Raw genomic sequence first — 15,563 nt, 5'->3', positions numbered from 1 at the left:
AAAACATGAAATGCACAGACAACTCCATCCACAAAGAAGACAGCAAAAATAAGTGACATAAATATCAAAGCGCAACAAAATCCAATAAAGAATCCTTACTTTCACCGCTTGACAAGTCTCCAAAGAGACTAGCAAAAATTGCCACAGCTGACTATATTTCAAGTCATCCAGGCGGGGTATTGGGTAAAGTTTTCAACCAGCAATGATCACGCCTCGGATAAACCTCATAGGCTACGATATTGCCTCTGCGAAAGAATAACAAATAAAAACGATGCAAAAGTACACACATTGTTTACAGAGGAACTCATGAATGGTATCTGTTGTGACATCACAAATAATGCACAAATGATGTTCCAATAACTAAAAGCAATTCTGAATGCATCAGTATTTGTTTTCTGAGATACTGCATTTCTAATCATGTTAATGCATTAACAGAAACAATATTGCATGGCGAATGAAAATCAAAAGGCATCATGGGAATTTTTTCACTGTAAAGGCGGAGTCAAGCAAGGGGCAAAAATGAGAGGGGGAGTCAAATATGTAACAGCAAGGATACACATAGAAGTTAGGACAGACCTTTGGCAGTAAAAATAATAGCTAAAGAAGACAGCAGAGTTTTGCCAAGTAAACTGCCATTAAGACACCATCATTGCAGTAAGAGCTCATCAAGAACATACCAACCACCTAGAAAAAGGTGAACTGGATTATATAATCCCACATTGTGCATCAAACGGCGACAGAAACATTGGAAAATTAATTATGAGTACACACACAAAATCTTAGGCCTATCTAAAACATGAAATGCACAGACAACTCCATCCACAAAGAAGACAGCAAAAATAAGTGACATAAATATCAAAGCGCAACAAAATCCAATAAAGAATCCTTACTTTCACCGCTTGACAAGTCTCCAAAGAGACTAGCAAAAATTGCCACAGCTGACTATATTTCAAGTCATCCAGGCGGGGTATTGGGTAAAGTTTTCAACCAGCAATGATCACGCCTCGGATAAACCTCATAGGCTACGATATTGCCTCTGCGAAAGAATAACAAATAAAAACGATGCAAAAGTACACACATTGTTTACAGAGGAACTCATGAATGGTATCTGTTGTGACATCACAAATAATGCACAAATGATGTTCCAATAACTAAAAGCAATTCTGAATGCATCAGTATTTGTTTTCTGAGATACTGCATTTCTAATCATGTTAATGCATTAACAGAAACAATATTGCATGGCGAATGAAAATCAAAAGGCATCATGGGAATTTTTTCACTGTAAAGGCGGAGTCAAGCAAGGGGCAAAAATGAGAGGGGGAGTCAAATATGTAACAGCAAGGATACACATAGAAGTTAGGACAGACCTTTGGCAGTAAAAATAATAGCTAAAGAAGACAGCAGAGTTTTGCCAAGTAAACTGCCATTAAGACACCATCATTGCAGTAAGAGCTCATCAAGAACATACCAACCACCTAGAAAAAGGTGAACTGGATTATATAATCCCACATTGTGCATCAAACGGCGACAGAAACATTGGAAAATTAATTATGAGAACACACACAAAATCTTAGGCCTATCTAAAACATGAAATGCACAGACAACTCCATCCACAAAGAAGACAGCAAAAATAAGTGACATAAATATCAAAGCGCAACAAAATCCAATAAAGAATCCTTACTTTCACTGCTTGACAAGTCTCCAAAGAGACTAGCAAAAATTGCCACAGCTGACTATATTTCAAGTCATCCAGGCGGGGTATTGGGTAAAGTTTTCAACCAGCAATGATCACGCCTCGGACAAACCTCATAGGCTACGATATTGCCTCTGCGAAAGAATAACAAATAAAAACGATGCAAAAGTACACACATTGTTTACAGAGGAACTCATGAATGGTATCTGTTGTGACATCACAAATAATGCACAAATGATGTTCCAATAAATAAAAGCAATTCTGAATGCATCAGTATTTGTTTTTTGAGATACTGCATTTCTAATCATGTTAATGCATTAACAGAAACAATATTGCATGGCGAATGAAAATCAAAAGGCATCATGGGAATTTTTTCACTGTAAAGGCGGAGTCAAGCAAGGGGCAAAAATGAGAGGGGGAGTCAAATATGTAACAGCAAGGATACACATAGAAGTTAGGACAGACCTTTGGCAGTAAAAATAATAGCTAAAGAAGACAGCAGAGTTTTGCCAAGTAAACTGCCATTAAGACACCATCATTGCAGTAAGAGCTCATCAAGAACATACCAACCACCTAGAAAAAGGTGAACTGGATTATATAATCCCACATTGTGCATCAAACGGCGACAGAAACATTGGAAAATTAATTATGAGAACACACACAAAATCTTAGGCCTATCTAAAACATGAAATGCACAGACAACTCCATCCACAAAGAAGACAGCAAAAATAAGTGACATAAATATCAAAGCGCAACAAAATCCAATAAAGAATCCTTACTTTCACCGCTTGACAAGTCTCCAAAGAGACTAGCAAAAATTGCCACAGCTGACTATATTTCAAGTCATCCAGGCGGGGTATTGGGTAAAGTTTTCAACCAGCAATGATCACGCCTCGGATAAACCTCATAGGCTACGATATTGCCTCTGCGAAAGAATAACAAATAAAAACGATGCAAAAGTACACACATTGTTTACAGAGGAACTCATGAATGGTATCTGTTGTGACATCACAAATAATGCACAAATGATGTTCCAATAACTAAAAGCAATTCTGAATGCATCAGTATTTGTTTTCTGAGATACTGCATTTCTAATCATGTTAATGCATTAACAGAAACAATATTGCATGGCGAATGAAAATCAAAAGGCATCATGGGAATTTTTTCACTGTAAAGGCGGAGTCAAGCAAGGGGCAAAAATGAGAGGGGGAGTCAAATATGTAACAGCAAGGATACACATAGAAGTTAGGACAGACCTTTGGCAGTAAAAATAATAGCTAAAGAAGACAGCAGAGTTTTGCCAAGTAAACTGCCATTAAGACACCATCATTGCAGTAAGAGCTCATCAAGAACATACCAACCACCTAGAAAAAGGTGAACTGGATTATATAATCCCACATTGTGCATCAAACGGCGACAGAAACATTGGAAAATTAATTATGAGTACACACACAAAATCTTAGGCCTATCTAAAACATGAAATGCACAGACAACTCCATCCACAAAGAAGACAGCAAAAATAAGTGACATAAATATCAAAGCGCAACAAAATCCAATAAAGAATCCTTACTTTCACCGCTTGACAAGTCTCCAAAGAGACTAGCAAAAATTGCCACAGCTGACTATATTTCAAGTCATCCAGGCGGGGTATTGGGTAAAGTTTTCAACCAGCAATGATCACGCCTCGGATAAACCTCATAGGCTACGATATTGCCTCTGCGAAAGAATAACAAATAAAAACGATGCAAAAGTACACACATTGTTTACAGAGGAACTCATGAATGGTATCTGTTGTGACATCACAAATAATGCACAAATGATGTTCCAATAACTAAAAGCAATTCTGAATGCATCAGTATTTGTTTTCTGAGATACTGCATTTCTAATCATGTTAATGCATTAACAGAAACAATATTGCATGGCGAATGAAAATCAAAAGGCATCATGGGAATTTTTTCACTGTAAAGGCGGAGTCAAGCAAGGGGCAAAAATGAGAGGGGGAGTCAAATATGTAACAGCAAGGATACACATAGAAGTTAGGACAGACCTTTGGCAGTAAAAATAATAGCTAAAGAAGACAGCAGAGTTTTGCCAAGTAAACTGCCATTAAGACACCATCATTGCAGTAAGAGCTCATCAAGAACATACCAACCACCTAGAAAAAGGTGAACTGGATTATATAATCCCACATTGTGCATCAAACGGCGACAGAAACATTGGAAAATTAATTATGAGTACACACACAAAATCTTAGGCCTATCTAAAACATGAAATGCACAGACAACTCCATCCACAAAGAAGACAGCAAAAATAAGTGACATAAATATCAAAGCGCAACAAAATCCAATAAAGAATCCTTACTTTCACCGCTTGACAAGTCTCCAAAGAGACTAGCAAAAATTGCCACAGCTGACTATATTTCAAGTCATCCAGGCGGGGTATTGGGTAAAGTTTTCAACCAGCAATGATCACGCCTCGGATAAACCTCATAGGCTACGATATTGCCTCTGCGAAAGAATAACAAATAAAAACGATGCAAAAGTACACACATTGTTTACAGAGGAACTCATGAATGGTATCTGTTGTGACATCACAAATAATGCACAAATGATGTTCCAATAACTAAAAGCAATTCTGAATGCATCAGTATTTGTTTTCTGAGATACTGCATTTCTAATCATGTTAATGCATTAACAGAAACAATATTGCATGGCGAATGAAAATCAAAAGGCATCATGGGAATTTTTTCACTGTAAAGGCGGAGTCAAGCAAGGGGCAAAAATGAGAGGGGGAGTCAAATATGTAACAGCAAGGATACACATAGAAGTTAGGACAGACCTTTGGCAGTAAAAATAATAGCTAAAGAAGACAGCAGAGTTTTGCCAAGTAAACTGCCATTAAGACACCATCATTGCAGTAAGAGCTCATCAAGAACATACCAACCACCTAGAAAAAGGTGAACTGGATTATATAATCCCACATTGTGCATCAAACGGCGACAGAAACATTGGAAAATTAATTATGAGAACACACACAAAATCTTAGGCCTATCTAAAACATGAAATGCACAGACAACTCCATCCACAAAGAAGACAGCAAAAATAAGTGACATAAATATCAAAGCGCAACAAAATCCAATAAAGAATCCTTACTTTCACTGCTTGACAAGTCTCCAAAGAGACTAGCAAAAATTGCCACAGCTGACTATATTTCAAGTCATCCAGGCGGGGTATTGGGTAAAGTTTTCAACCAGCAATGATCACGCCTCGGACAAACCTCATAGGCTACGATATTGCCTCTGCGAAAGAATAACAAATAAAAACGATGCAAAAGTACACACATTGTTTACAGAGGAACTCATGAATGGTATCTGTTGTGACATCACAAATAATGCACAAATGATGTTCCAATAAATAAAAGCAATTCTGAATGCATCAGTATTTGTTTTTTGAGATACTGCATTTCTAATCATGTTAATGCATTAACAGAAACAATATTGCATGGCGAATGAAAATCAAAAGGCATCATGGGAATTTTTTCACTGTAAAGGCGGAGTCAAGCAAGGGGCAAAAATGAGAGGGGGAGTCAAATATGTAACAGCAAGGATACACATAGAAGTTAGGACAGACCTTTGGCAGTAAAAATAATAGCTAAAGAAGACAGCAGAGTTTTGCCAAGTAAACTGCCATTAAGACACCATCATTGCAGTAAGAGCTCATCAAGAACATACCAACCACCTAGAAAAAGGTGAACTGGATTATATAATCCCACATTGTGCATCAAACGGCGACAGAAACATTGGAAAATTAATTATGAGAACACACACAAAATCTTAGGCCTATCTAAAACATGAAATGCACAGACAACTCCATCCACAAAGAAGACAGCAAAAATAAGTGACATAAATATCAAAGCGCAACAAAATCCAATAAAGAATCCTTACTTTCACCGCTTGACAAGTCTCCAAAGAGACTAGCAAAAATTGCCACAGCTGACTATATTTCAAGTCATCCAGGCGGGGTATTGGGTAAAGTTTTCAACCAGCAATGATCACGCCTCGGATAAACCTCATAGGCTACGATATTGCCTCTGCGAAAGAATAACAAATAAAAACGATGCAAAAGTACACACATTGTTTACAGAGGAACTCATGAATGGTATCTGTTGTGACATCACAAATAATGCACAAATGATGTTCCAATAACTAAAAGCAATTCTGAATGCATCAGTATTTGTTTTCTGAGATACTGCATTTCTAATCATGTTAATGCATTAACAGAAACAATATTGCATGGCGAATGAAAATCAAAAGGCATCATGGGAATTTTTTCACTGTAAAGGCGGAGTCAAGCAAGGGGCAAAAATGAGAGGGGGAGTCAAATATGTAACAGCAAGGATACACATAGAAGTTAGGACAGACCTTTGGCAGTAAAAATAATAGCTAAAGAAGACAGCAGAGTTTTGCCAAGTAAACTGCCATTAAGACACCATCATTGCAGTAAGAGCTCATCAAGAACATACCAACCACCTAGAAAAAGGTGAACTGGATTATATAATCCCACATTGTGCATCAAACGGCGACAGAAACATTGGAAAATTAATTATGAGTACACACACAAAATCTTAGGCCTATCTAAAACATGAAATGCACAGACAACTCCATCCACAAAGAAGACAGCAAAAATAAGTGACATAAATATCAAAGCGCAACAAAATCCAATAAAGAATCCTTACTTTCACCGCTTGACAAGTCTCCAAAGAGACTAGCAAAAATTGCCACAGCTGACTATATTTCAAGTCATCCAGGCGGGGTATTGGGTAAAGTTTTCAACCAGCAATGATCACGCCTCGGATAAACCTCATAGGCTACGATATTGCCTCTGCGAAAGAATAACAAATAAAAACGATGCAAAAGTACACACATTGTTTACAGAGGAACTCATGAATGGTATCTGTTGTGACATCACAAATAATGCACAAATGATGTTCCAATAACTAAAAGCAATTCTGAATGCATCAGTATTTGTTTTCTGAGATACTGCATTTCTAATCATGTTAATGCATTAACAGAAACAATATTGCATGGCGAATGAAAATCAAAAGGCATCATGGGAATTTTTTCACTGTAAAGGCGGAGTCAAGCAAGGGGCAAAAATGAGAGGGGGAGTCAAATATGTAACAGCAAGGATACACATAGAAGTTAGGACAGACCTTTGGCAGTAAAAATAATAGCTAAAGAAGACAGCAGAGTTTTGCCAAGTAAACTGCCATTAAGACACCATCATTGCAGTAAGAGCTCATCAAGAACATACCAACCACCTAGAAAAAGGTGAACTGGATTATATAATCCCACATTGTGCATCAAACGGCGACAGAAACATTGGAAAATTAATTATGAGAACACACAAAATCTTAGGCCTATCTAAAACATGAAATGCACAGACAACTCCATCCACAAAGAAGACAGCAAAAATAAGTGACATAAATATCAAAGCGCAACAAAATCCAATAAAGAATCCTTACTTTCACCGCTTGACAAGTCTCCAAAGAGACTAGCAAAAATTGCCACAGCTGACTATATTTCAAGTCATCCAGGCGGGGTATTGGGTAAAGTTTTCAACCAGCAATGATCACGCCTCGGATAAACCTCATAGGCTACGATATTGCCTCTGCGAAAGAACAACAAATAAAAACGATGCAAAAGTACACACATTGTTTACAGAGGAACTCATGAATGGTATCTGTTGTGACATCACAAATAGGCCTAATGCACAAATGATGTTCCAATAACTAAAAGCAATTCTGAATGCATCAGTATTTGTTTTCTGAGATACTGCATTTCTAATCATGTTAATGCATTAACAGAAACAATATTGCATGGCGAATGAAAATCAAAAGGCATCATGGGAATTTTTTCACTGTAAAGGCGGAGTCAAGCAAGGGGCAGAAATGAGAGGGGGAGTCAAATATGTAACAGCAAGGATACACATAGAAGTTAGGACAGACCTTTGGCAGTAAAAATAATAGCTAAAGAAGACAGCAGAGTTTTGCCAAGTAAACTGCCATTAAGACACCATCATTGCAGTAAGAGCTCATCAAGAACATACCAACCACCTAGAAAAAGGTGAACTGGATTATATAATCCCACATTGTGCATCAAACGGCGACAGAAACATTGGAAAATTAATTATGAGAACACACACAAAATCTTAGGCCTATCTAAAACATGAAATGCACAGACAACTCCATCCACAAAGAAGACAGCAAAAATAAGTGACATAAATATCAAAGCGCAACAAAATTCAATAAAGAATCCTTACTTTCACCGCTTGACAAGTCTCCAAAGAGACTAGCAAAAATTGCCACAGCTGACTATATTTCAAGTCATCCAGGCGGGGTATTGGGTAAAGTTTTCAACCAGCAATGATCACGCCTTGGACAAACCTCATAGGCTACGATATTGCCTCTGCGAAAGAATAACAAATAAAAACGATGCAAAAGTACACACATTGTTTACAGAGGAACTCATGAATGGTATCTGTTGTGACATCACAAATAATGCACAAATGATGTTCCAATAACTAAAAGCAATTCTGAATGCATCAGTATTTGTTTTCTGAGATACTGCATTTCTAATCATGTTAATGCATTAACAGAAACAATATTGCATGGCGAATGAAAATCAAAAGGCATCATGGGAATTTTTTCACTGTAAAGGCGGAGTCAAGCAAGGGGCAAAAATGAGAGGGGGAGTCAAATATGTAACAGCAAGGATACACATAGAAGTTAGGACAGACCTTTGGCAGTAAAAATAATAGCTAAAGAAGACAGCAGAGTTTTGCCAAGTAAACTGCCATTAAGACACCATCATTGCAGTAAGAGCTCATCAAGAACATACCAACCACCTAGAAAAAGGTGAACTGGATTATATAATCCCACATTGTGCATCAAACGGCGACAGAAACATTGGAAAATTAATTATGAGTACACACACAAAATCTTAGGCCTATCTAAAACATGAAATGCACAGACAACTCCATCCACAAAGAAGACAGCAAAAATAAGTGACATAAATATCAAAGCGCAACAAAATCCAATAAAGAATCCTTACTTTCACCGCTTGACAAGTCTCCAAAGAGACTAGCAAAAATTGCCACAGCTGACTATATTTCAAGTCATCCAGGCGGGGTATTGGGTAAAGTTTTCAACCAGCAATGATCACGCCTCGGATAAACCTCATAGGCTACGATATTGCCTCTGCGAAAGAATAACAAATAAAAACGATGCAAAAGTACACACATTGTTTACAGAGGAACTCATGAATGGTATCTGTTGTGACATCACAAATAATGCACAAATGATGTTCCAATAACTAAAAGCAATTCTGAATGCATCAGTATTTGTTTTCTGAGATACTGCATTTCTAATCATGTTAATGCATTAACAGAAACAATATTGCATGGCGAATGAAAATCAAAAGGCATCATGGGAATTTTTTCACTGTAAAGGCGGAGTCAAGCAAGGGGCAAAAATGAGAGGGGGAGTCAAATATGTAACAGCAAGGATACACATAGAAGTTAGGACAGACCTTTGGCAGTAAAAATAATAGCTAAAGAAGACAGCAGAGTTTTGCCAAGTAAACTGCCATTAAGACACCATCATTGCAGTAAGAGCTCATCAAGAACATACCAACCACCTAGAAAAAGGTGAACTGGATTATATAATCCCACATTGTGCATCAAACGGCGACAGAAACATTGGAAAATTAATTATGAGAACACACACAAAATCTTAGGCCTATCTAAAACATGAAATGCACAGACAACTCCATCCACAAAGAAGACAGCAAAAATAAGTGACATAAATATCAAAGCGCAACAAAATCCAATAAAGAATCCTTACTTTCACCGCTTGACAAGTCTCCAAAGAGACTAGCAAAAATTGCCACAGCTGACTATATTTCAAGTCATCCAGGCGGGGTATTGGGTAAAGTTTTCAACCAGCAATGATCACGCCTCGGATAAACCTCATAGGCTACGATATTGCCTCTGCGAAAGAATAACAAATAAAAACGATGCAAAAGTACACACATTGTTTACAGAGGAACTCATGAATGGTATCTGTTGTGACATCACAAATAATGCACAAATGATGTTCCAATAACTAAAAGCAATTCTGAATGCATCAGTATTTGTTTTCTGAGATACTGCATTTCTAATCATGTTAATGCATTAACAGAAACAATATTGCATGGCGAATGAAAATCAAAAGGCATCATGGGAATTTTTTCACTGTAAAGGCGGAGTCAAGCAAGGGGCAAAAATGAGAGGGGGAGTCAAATATGTAACAGCAAGGATACACATAGAAGTTAGGACAGACCTTTGGCAGTAAAAATAATAGCTAAAGAAGACAGCAGAGTTTTGCCAAGTAAACTGCCATTAAGACACCATCATTGCAGTAAGAGCTCATCAAGAACATACCAACCACCTAGAAAAAGGTGAACTGGATTATATAATCCCACATTGTGCATCAAACGGCGACAGAAACATTGGAAAATTAATTATGAGAACACACACAAAATCTTAGGCCTATCTAAAACATGAAATGCACAGACAACTCCATCCACAAAGAAGACAGCAAAAATAAGTGACATAAATATCAAAGCGCAACAAAATCCAATAAAGAATTCTTACTTTCACCGCTTGACAAGTCTCCAAAGAGACTAGCAAAAATTGCCACAGCTGACTATATTTCAAGTCATCCAGGCGGGGTATTGGGTAAAGTTTTCAACCAGCAATGATCACGCCTCGGATAAACCTCATAGGCTAATATTGCCTCTGCGAAAGAACAACAAATAAAAACGATGCAAAAGTACACACATTGTTTACAGAGGAACTCATGAATGGTATCTGTTGTGACATCACAAATAGGCCTAATGCACAAATGATGTTCCAATAACTAAAAGCAATTCTGAATGCATCAGTATTTGTTTTCTGAGATACTGCATTTCTAATCATGTTAATGCATTAACAGAAACAATATTGCATGGCGAATGAAAATCAAAAGGCATCATGGGAATTTTTTCACTGTAAAGGCGGAGTCAAGCAAGGGGCAGAAATGAGAGGGGGAGTCAAATATGTAACAGCAAGGATACACATAGAAGTTAGGACAGACCTTTGGCAGTAAAAATAATAGCTAAAGAAGACAGCAGAGTTTTGCCAAGTAAACTGCCATTAAGACACCATCATTGCAGTAAGAGCTCATCAAGAACATACCAACCACCTAGAAAAAGGTGAACTGGATTATATAATCCCACATTGTGCATCAAACGGCGACAGAAACATTGGAAAATTAATTATGAGAACACACACAAAATCTTAGGCCTATCTAAAACATGAAATGCACAGACAACTCCATCCACAAAGAAGACAGCAAAAATAAGTGACATAAATATCAAAGCGCAACAAAATCCAATAAAGAATCCTTACTTTCACCGCTTGACAAGTCTCCAAAGAGACTAGCAAAAATTGCCACAGCTGACTATATTTCAAGTCATCCAGGCGGGGTATTGGGTAAAGTTTTCAACCAGCAATGATCACGCCTCGGATAAACCTCATAGGCTACGATATTGCCTCTGCGAAAGAATAACAAATAAAAACGATGCAAAAGTACACACATTGTTTACAGAGGAACTCATGAATGGTATCTGTTGTGACATCACAAATAATGCACAAATGATGTTCCAATAACTAAAAGCAATTCTGAATGCATCAGTATTTGTTTTCTGAGATACTGCATTTCTAATCATGTTAATGCATTAACAGAAACAATATTGCATGGCGAATGAAAATCAAAAGGCATCATGGGAATTTTTTCACTGTAAAGGCGGAGTCAAGCAAGGGGCAAAAATGAGAGGGGGAGTCAAATATGTAACAGCAAGGATACACATAGAAGTTAGGACAGACCTTTGGCAGTAAAAATAATAGCTAAAGAAGACAGCAGAGTTTTGCCAAGTAAACTGCCATTAAGACACCATCATTGCAGTAAGAGCTCATCAAGAACATACCAACCACCTAGAAAAAGGTGAACTGGATTATATAATCCCACATTGTGCATCAAACGGCGACAGAAACATTGGAAAATTAATTATGAGAACACACACAAAATCTTAGGCCTATCTAAAACATGAAATGCACAGACAACTCCATCCACAAAGAAGACAGCAAAAATAAGTGACATAAATATCAAAGCGCAACAAAATCCAATAAAGAATCCTTACTTTCACCGCTTGACAAGTCTCCAAAGAGACTAGCAAAAATTGCCACAGCTGACTATATTTCAAGTCATCCAGGCGGGGTATTGGGTAAAGTTTTCAACCAGCAATGATCACGCCTCGGACAAACCTCATAGGCTACGATATTGCCTCTGCGAAAGAATAACAAATAAAAACGATGCAAAAGTACACACATTGTTTACAGAGGAACTCATGAATGGTATCTGTTGTGACATCACAAATAGGCCTAATGCACAATTGATGTTCCAATAACTAAAAGCAATTCTGAATGCATCAGTATTTGTTTTTTGAGATACTGCATTTCTAATCATGTTAATGCATTAACAGAAACAATATTGCATGGCGAATGAAAATCAAAAGGCATCATGGGAATTTTTTCACTGTAAAGGCGGAGTCAAGCAAGGGGCAAAAATGAGAGGGGGAGTCAAATATGTAACAGCAAGGATACACATAGAAGTTAGGACAGACCTTTGGCAGTAAAAATAATAGCTAAAGAAGACAGCAGAGTTTTGCCAAGTAAACTGCCATTAAGACACCATCATTGCAGTAAGAGCTCATCAAGAACATACCAACCACCTAGAAAAAGGTGAAGTGGATTATATAATCCCACATTGTGCATCAAACGGCGACAGAAACATTGGAAAATTAATTATGAGAACACACACAAAATCTTAGGCCTATCTAAAACATGAAATGCACAGACAACTCCATCCACAAAGAAGACAGCAAAAATAAGTGACATAAATATCAAAGCGCAACAAAATCCAATAAAGAATCCTTACTTTCACCGCTTGACAAGTCTCCAAAGAGACTAGCAAAAATTGCCACAGCTGACTATATTTCAAGTCATCCAGGCGGGGTATTGGGTAAAGTTTTCAACCAGCAATGATCACGCCTCGGATAAACCTCATAGGCTACGATATTGCCTCTGCGAAAGAATAACAAATAAAAACGATGCAAAAGTACACACATTGTTTACAGAGGAACTCATGAATGGTATCTGTTGTGACATCACAAATAATGCACAAATGATGTTCCAATAACTAAAAGCAATTCTGAATGCATCAGTATTTGTTTTCTGAGATACTGCATTTCTAATCATGTTAATGCATTAACAGAAACAATATTGCATGGCGAATGAAAATCAAAAGGCATCATGGGAATTTTTTCACTGTAAAGGCGGAGTCAAGCAAGGGGCAAAAATGAGAGGGGGAGTCAAATATGTAACAGCAAGGATACACATAGAAGTTAGGACAGACCTTTGGCAGTAAAAATAATAGCTAAAGAAGACAGCAGAGTTTTGCCAAGTAAACTGCCATTAAGACACCATCATTGCAGTAAGAGCTCATCAAGAACATACCAACCACCTAGAAAAAGGTGAACTGGATTATATAATCCCACATTGTGCATCAAACGGCGACAGAAACATTGGAAAATTAATTATGAGAACACACACAAAATCTTAGGCCTATCTAAAACATGAAATGCACAGACAACTCCATCCACAAAGAAGACAGCAAAAATAAGTGACATAAATATCAAAGCGCAACAAAATCCAATAAAGAATCATTACTTTCACCGCTTGACAAGTCTCCAAAGAGACTAGCAAAAATTGCCACAGCTGACTATATTTCAAGTCATCCAGGCGGGGTATTGGGTAAAGTTTTCAACCAGCAATGATCACGCCTCGGACAAACCTCATAGGCTACGATATTGCCTCTGCGAAAGAATAACAAATAAAAACGATGCAAAAGTACACACATTGTTTACAGAGGAACTCATGAATGGTATCTGTTGTGACATCACAAATAATGCACAAATGATGTTCCAATAACTAAAAGCAATTCTGAATGCATCAGTATTTGTTTTTTGAGATACTGCATTTCTAATCATGTTAATGCATTAACAGAAACAATATTGCATGGCGAATGAAAATCAAAAGGCATCATGGGATTTTTTTCACTGTAAAGGCGGAGTCAAGCAAGGGGCAAAAATGAGAGGGGGAGTCAAATATGTAACAGCAAGGATACACATAGAAGTTAGGACAGACCTTTGGCAGGAAAAATAATAGCTAAAGAAGACAGCAGAGTTTTGCCAAGTAAACTGCCATTAAGACACCATCATTGCAGTAAGAGCTCATCAAGAACATACCAACCACCTAGAAAAAGGTGAACTGGATTATATAATCCCAGATTGTGCATCAAACGGCGACAGAAACATTGGAAAATTAATTATGAGAACACACACAAAATCTTAGGCCTATCTAAAACATGAAATGCACAGACAACTCCATCCACAAAGAAGACAGCAAAAATAAGTGACATAAATATCAAAGCGCAACAAAATCCAATAAAGAATCCTTACTTTCACCGCTTGACAAGTCTCCAAAGAGACTAGCAAAAATTGCCACAGCTGACTATATTTCAAGTCATCCAGGCGGGGTATTGGGTAAAGTTTTCAACCAGCAATGATCACGCCTCGGATAAACCTCATAGGCTACGATATTGCCTCTGCGAAAGAATAACAAATAAAAACGATGCAAAAGTACACACATTGTTTACAGAGGAACTCATGAATGGTATCTGTTGTGACATCACAAATAGGCCTAATGCACAAATGATGTTCCAATAACTAAAAGCAATTCTGAATGCATCAGTATTTGTTTTTTGAGATACTGCATTTCTAATCATGTTAATGCATTAACAGAAACAATATTGTATGGCGAATAAAAATCAAAAGGCATCATGGGATTTTTTTCACTGTAAAGGCGAAGTCAAGCAAGGGGCAAAAATGAGAGGGGGAGTCAAATATGTAACAGCAAGGATACACATAGAAGTTAGGACAGACCTTTGGCAGGAAAAATAATAGCTAAAGAAGACAGCAGAGTTTTGCCAAGTAAACTGCCATTAAGACACCATCATTGCAGTAAGAGCTCATCAAGAACATACCAACCACCTAGAAAAAGGTGAACTGGATTATATAATCCCAGATTGTGCATCAAACGGCGACAGAAACATTGGAAAATTAATTATGAGAACACACACAAAATCTTAGGCCTATCTAAAACATGAAATGCACAGACAACTCCATCCACAAAGAAGACAGCAAAAATAAGTGACATAAATATCAAAGCGCAACAAAATCCAATAAAGAATCCTTACTTTCACCGCTTGACAAGTCTCCAAAGAGACTAGCAAAAATTGCCACAGCTGACTATATTTCAAGTCATCCAGGCGGGGTATTGGGTAAAGTTTTCAACCAGCAATGATCACGCCTCGGATAAACCTCATAGGCTACGATATTGCCTCTGCGAAAGAATAACAAATAAAAACGATGCAAAAGTACACACATTGTTTACAGAGGAACTCATGAATGGTATCTGTTGTGACATCACAAATAATGCACAAATGATGTTCCAATAACTAAAAGCAATTCTGAATGCATCAGTATTTGTTTTCTGAGATACTGCATTTCTAATCATGTTAATGCATTAACAGAAACAATATTGCATGGCGAATGAAAATCAAAAGGCATCATGGGAATTTTTTCACTGTAAAGGCGGAGTCAAGCAAGGGG

The 15,563-nt window shown here is 37.4% G+C and overlaps 20 non-coding genes across 20 annotated transcripts; all 20 read right to left on the bottom strand.

The window, feature by feature from the left end:
- Window positions 1-116: 116 nt before the first annotated feature.
- Window positions 117-257, bottom strand: LOC143499515 (U4 spliceosomal RNA). Its single transcript, XR_013126129.1, has one exon. It is a non-coding gene; the product is annotated as a U4 spliceosomal RNA (small nuclear RNA).
- Window positions 258-907: 650 nt separating this feature from the next.
- Window positions 908-1,048, bottom strand: LOC143499513 (U4 spliceosomal RNA). The gene has a single exon (XR_013126127.1). It is a non-coding gene; the product is annotated as a U4 spliceosomal RNA (small nuclear RNA).
- A 650-nt stretch (window positions 1,049-1,698) lies between these two features.
- LOC143499579 (U4 spliceosomal RNA) lies at window positions 1,699-1,839 on the bottom strand. The gene has a single exon (XR_013126192.1). It is a non-coding gene; the product is annotated as a U4 spliceosomal RNA (small nuclear RNA).
- Window positions 1,840-2,489: 650 nt separating this feature from the next.
- On the bottom strand, window positions 2,490-2,630 carry LOC143499512 (U4 spliceosomal RNA). Its single transcript, XR_013126126.1, has one exon. It is a non-coding gene; the product is annotated as a U4 spliceosomal RNA (small nuclear RNA).
- A 650-nt stretch (window positions 2,631-3,280) lies between these two features.
- Window positions 3,281-3,421, bottom strand: LOC143499511 (U4 spliceosomal RNA). Its single transcript, XR_013126125.1, has one exon. It is a non-coding gene; the product is annotated as a U4 spliceosomal RNA (small nuclear RNA).
- A 650-nt stretch (window positions 3,422-4,071) lies between these two features.
- Window positions 4,072-4,212, bottom strand: LOC143499510 (U4 spliceosomal RNA). Its single transcript, XR_013126124.1, has one exon. It is a non-coding gene; the product is annotated as a U4 spliceosomal RNA (small nuclear RNA).
- A 650-nt stretch (window positions 4,213-4,862) lies between these two features.
- LOC143499578 (U4 spliceosomal RNA) lies at window positions 4,863-5,003 on the bottom strand. Its single transcript, XR_013126191.1, has one exon. It is a non-coding gene; the product is annotated as a U4 spliceosomal RNA (small nuclear RNA).
- Window positions 5,004-5,653: 650 nt separating this feature from the next.
- On the bottom strand, window positions 5,654-5,794 carry LOC143499509 (U4 spliceosomal RNA). Its single transcript, XR_013126123.1, has one exon. It is a non-coding gene; the product is annotated as a U4 spliceosomal RNA (small nuclear RNA).
- A 650-nt stretch (window positions 5,795-6,444) lies between these two features.
- Window positions 6,445-6,585, bottom strand: LOC143499508 (U4 spliceosomal RNA). The gene has a single exon (XR_013126122.1). It is a non-coding gene; the product is annotated as a U4 spliceosomal RNA (small nuclear RNA).
- Window positions 6,586-7,233: 648 nt separating this feature from the next.
- LOC143499601 (U4 spliceosomal RNA) lies at window positions 7,234-7,374 on the bottom strand. Its single transcript, XR_013126213.1, has one exon. It is a non-coding gene; the product is annotated as a U4 spliceosomal RNA (small nuclear RNA).
- A 656-nt stretch (window positions 7,375-8,030) lies between these two features.
- LOC143499643 (U4 spliceosomal RNA) lies at window positions 8,031-8,171 on the bottom strand. Its single transcript, XR_013126254.1, has one exon. It is a non-coding gene; the product is annotated as a U4 spliceosomal RNA (small nuclear RNA).
- A 650-nt stretch (window positions 8,172-8,821) lies between these two features.
- LOC143499507 (U4 spliceosomal RNA) lies at window positions 8,822-8,962 on the bottom strand. The gene has a single exon (XR_013126121.1). It is a non-coding gene; the product is annotated as a U4 spliceosomal RNA (small nuclear RNA).
- Window positions 8,963-9,612: 650 nt separating this feature from the next.
- LOC143499506 (U4 spliceosomal RNA) lies at window positions 9,613-9,753 on the bottom strand. The gene has a single exon (XR_013126120.1). It is a non-coding gene; the product is annotated as a U4 spliceosomal RNA (small nuclear RNA).
- A 650-nt stretch (window positions 9,754-10,403) lies between these two features.
- On the bottom strand, window positions 10,404-10,542 carry LOC143499657 (U4 spliceosomal RNA). Its single transcript, XR_013126268.1, has one exon. It is a non-coding gene; the product is annotated as a U4 spliceosomal RNA (small nuclear RNA).
- A 656-nt stretch (window positions 10,543-11,198) lies between these two features.
- Window positions 11,199-11,339, bottom strand: LOC143499505 (U4 spliceosomal RNA). Its single transcript, XR_013126119.1, has one exon. It is a non-coding gene; the product is annotated as a U4 spliceosomal RNA (small nuclear RNA).
- A 650-nt stretch (window positions 11,340-11,989) lies between these two features.
- On the bottom strand, window positions 11,990-12,130 carry LOC143499576 (U4 spliceosomal RNA). Its single transcript, XR_013126189.1, has one exon. It is a non-coding gene; the product is annotated as a U4 spliceosomal RNA (small nuclear RNA).
- Window positions 12,131-12,786: 656 nt separating this feature from the next.
- Window positions 12,787-12,927, bottom strand: LOC143499504 (U4 spliceosomal RNA). The gene has a single exon (XR_013126118.1). It is a non-coding gene; the product is annotated as a U4 spliceosomal RNA (small nuclear RNA).
- A 650-nt stretch (window positions 12,928-13,577) lies between these two features.
- On the bottom strand, window positions 13,578-13,718 carry LOC143499575 (U4 spliceosomal RNA). Its single transcript, XR_013126188.1, has one exon. It is a non-coding gene; the product is annotated as a U4 spliceosomal RNA (small nuclear RNA).
- A 650-nt stretch (window positions 13,719-14,368) lies between these two features.
- LOC143499502 (U4 spliceosomal RNA) lies at window positions 14,369-14,509 on the bottom strand. Its single transcript, XR_013126116.1, has one exon. It is a non-coding gene; the product is annotated as a U4 spliceosomal RNA (small nuclear RNA).
- Window positions 14,510-15,165: 656 nt separating this feature from the next.
- Window positions 15,166-15,306, bottom strand: LOC143499501 (U4 spliceosomal RNA). Its single transcript, XR_013126115.1, has one exon. It is a non-coding gene; the product is annotated as a U4 spliceosomal RNA (small nuclear RNA).
- Between the last annotated feature and the right edge of the window lie 257 nt (window positions 15,307-15,563).

Source organism: Brachyhypopomus gauderio, unplaced genomic scaffold (assembly GCF_052324685.1).
Source record: "Brachyhypopomus gauderio isolate BG-103 unplaced genomic scaffold, BGAUD_0.2 sc135, whole genome shotgun sequence".
Taxonomy (NCBI): domain Eukaryota; kingdom Metazoa; phylum Chordata; class Actinopteri; order Gymnotiformes; family Hypopomidae; genus Brachyhypopomus; species Brachyhypopomus gauderio.
The sequence above is the reverse complement of the archived record's forward strand: the minus strand, read 5'-3'. Positions and strand labels throughout refer to the sequence as shown.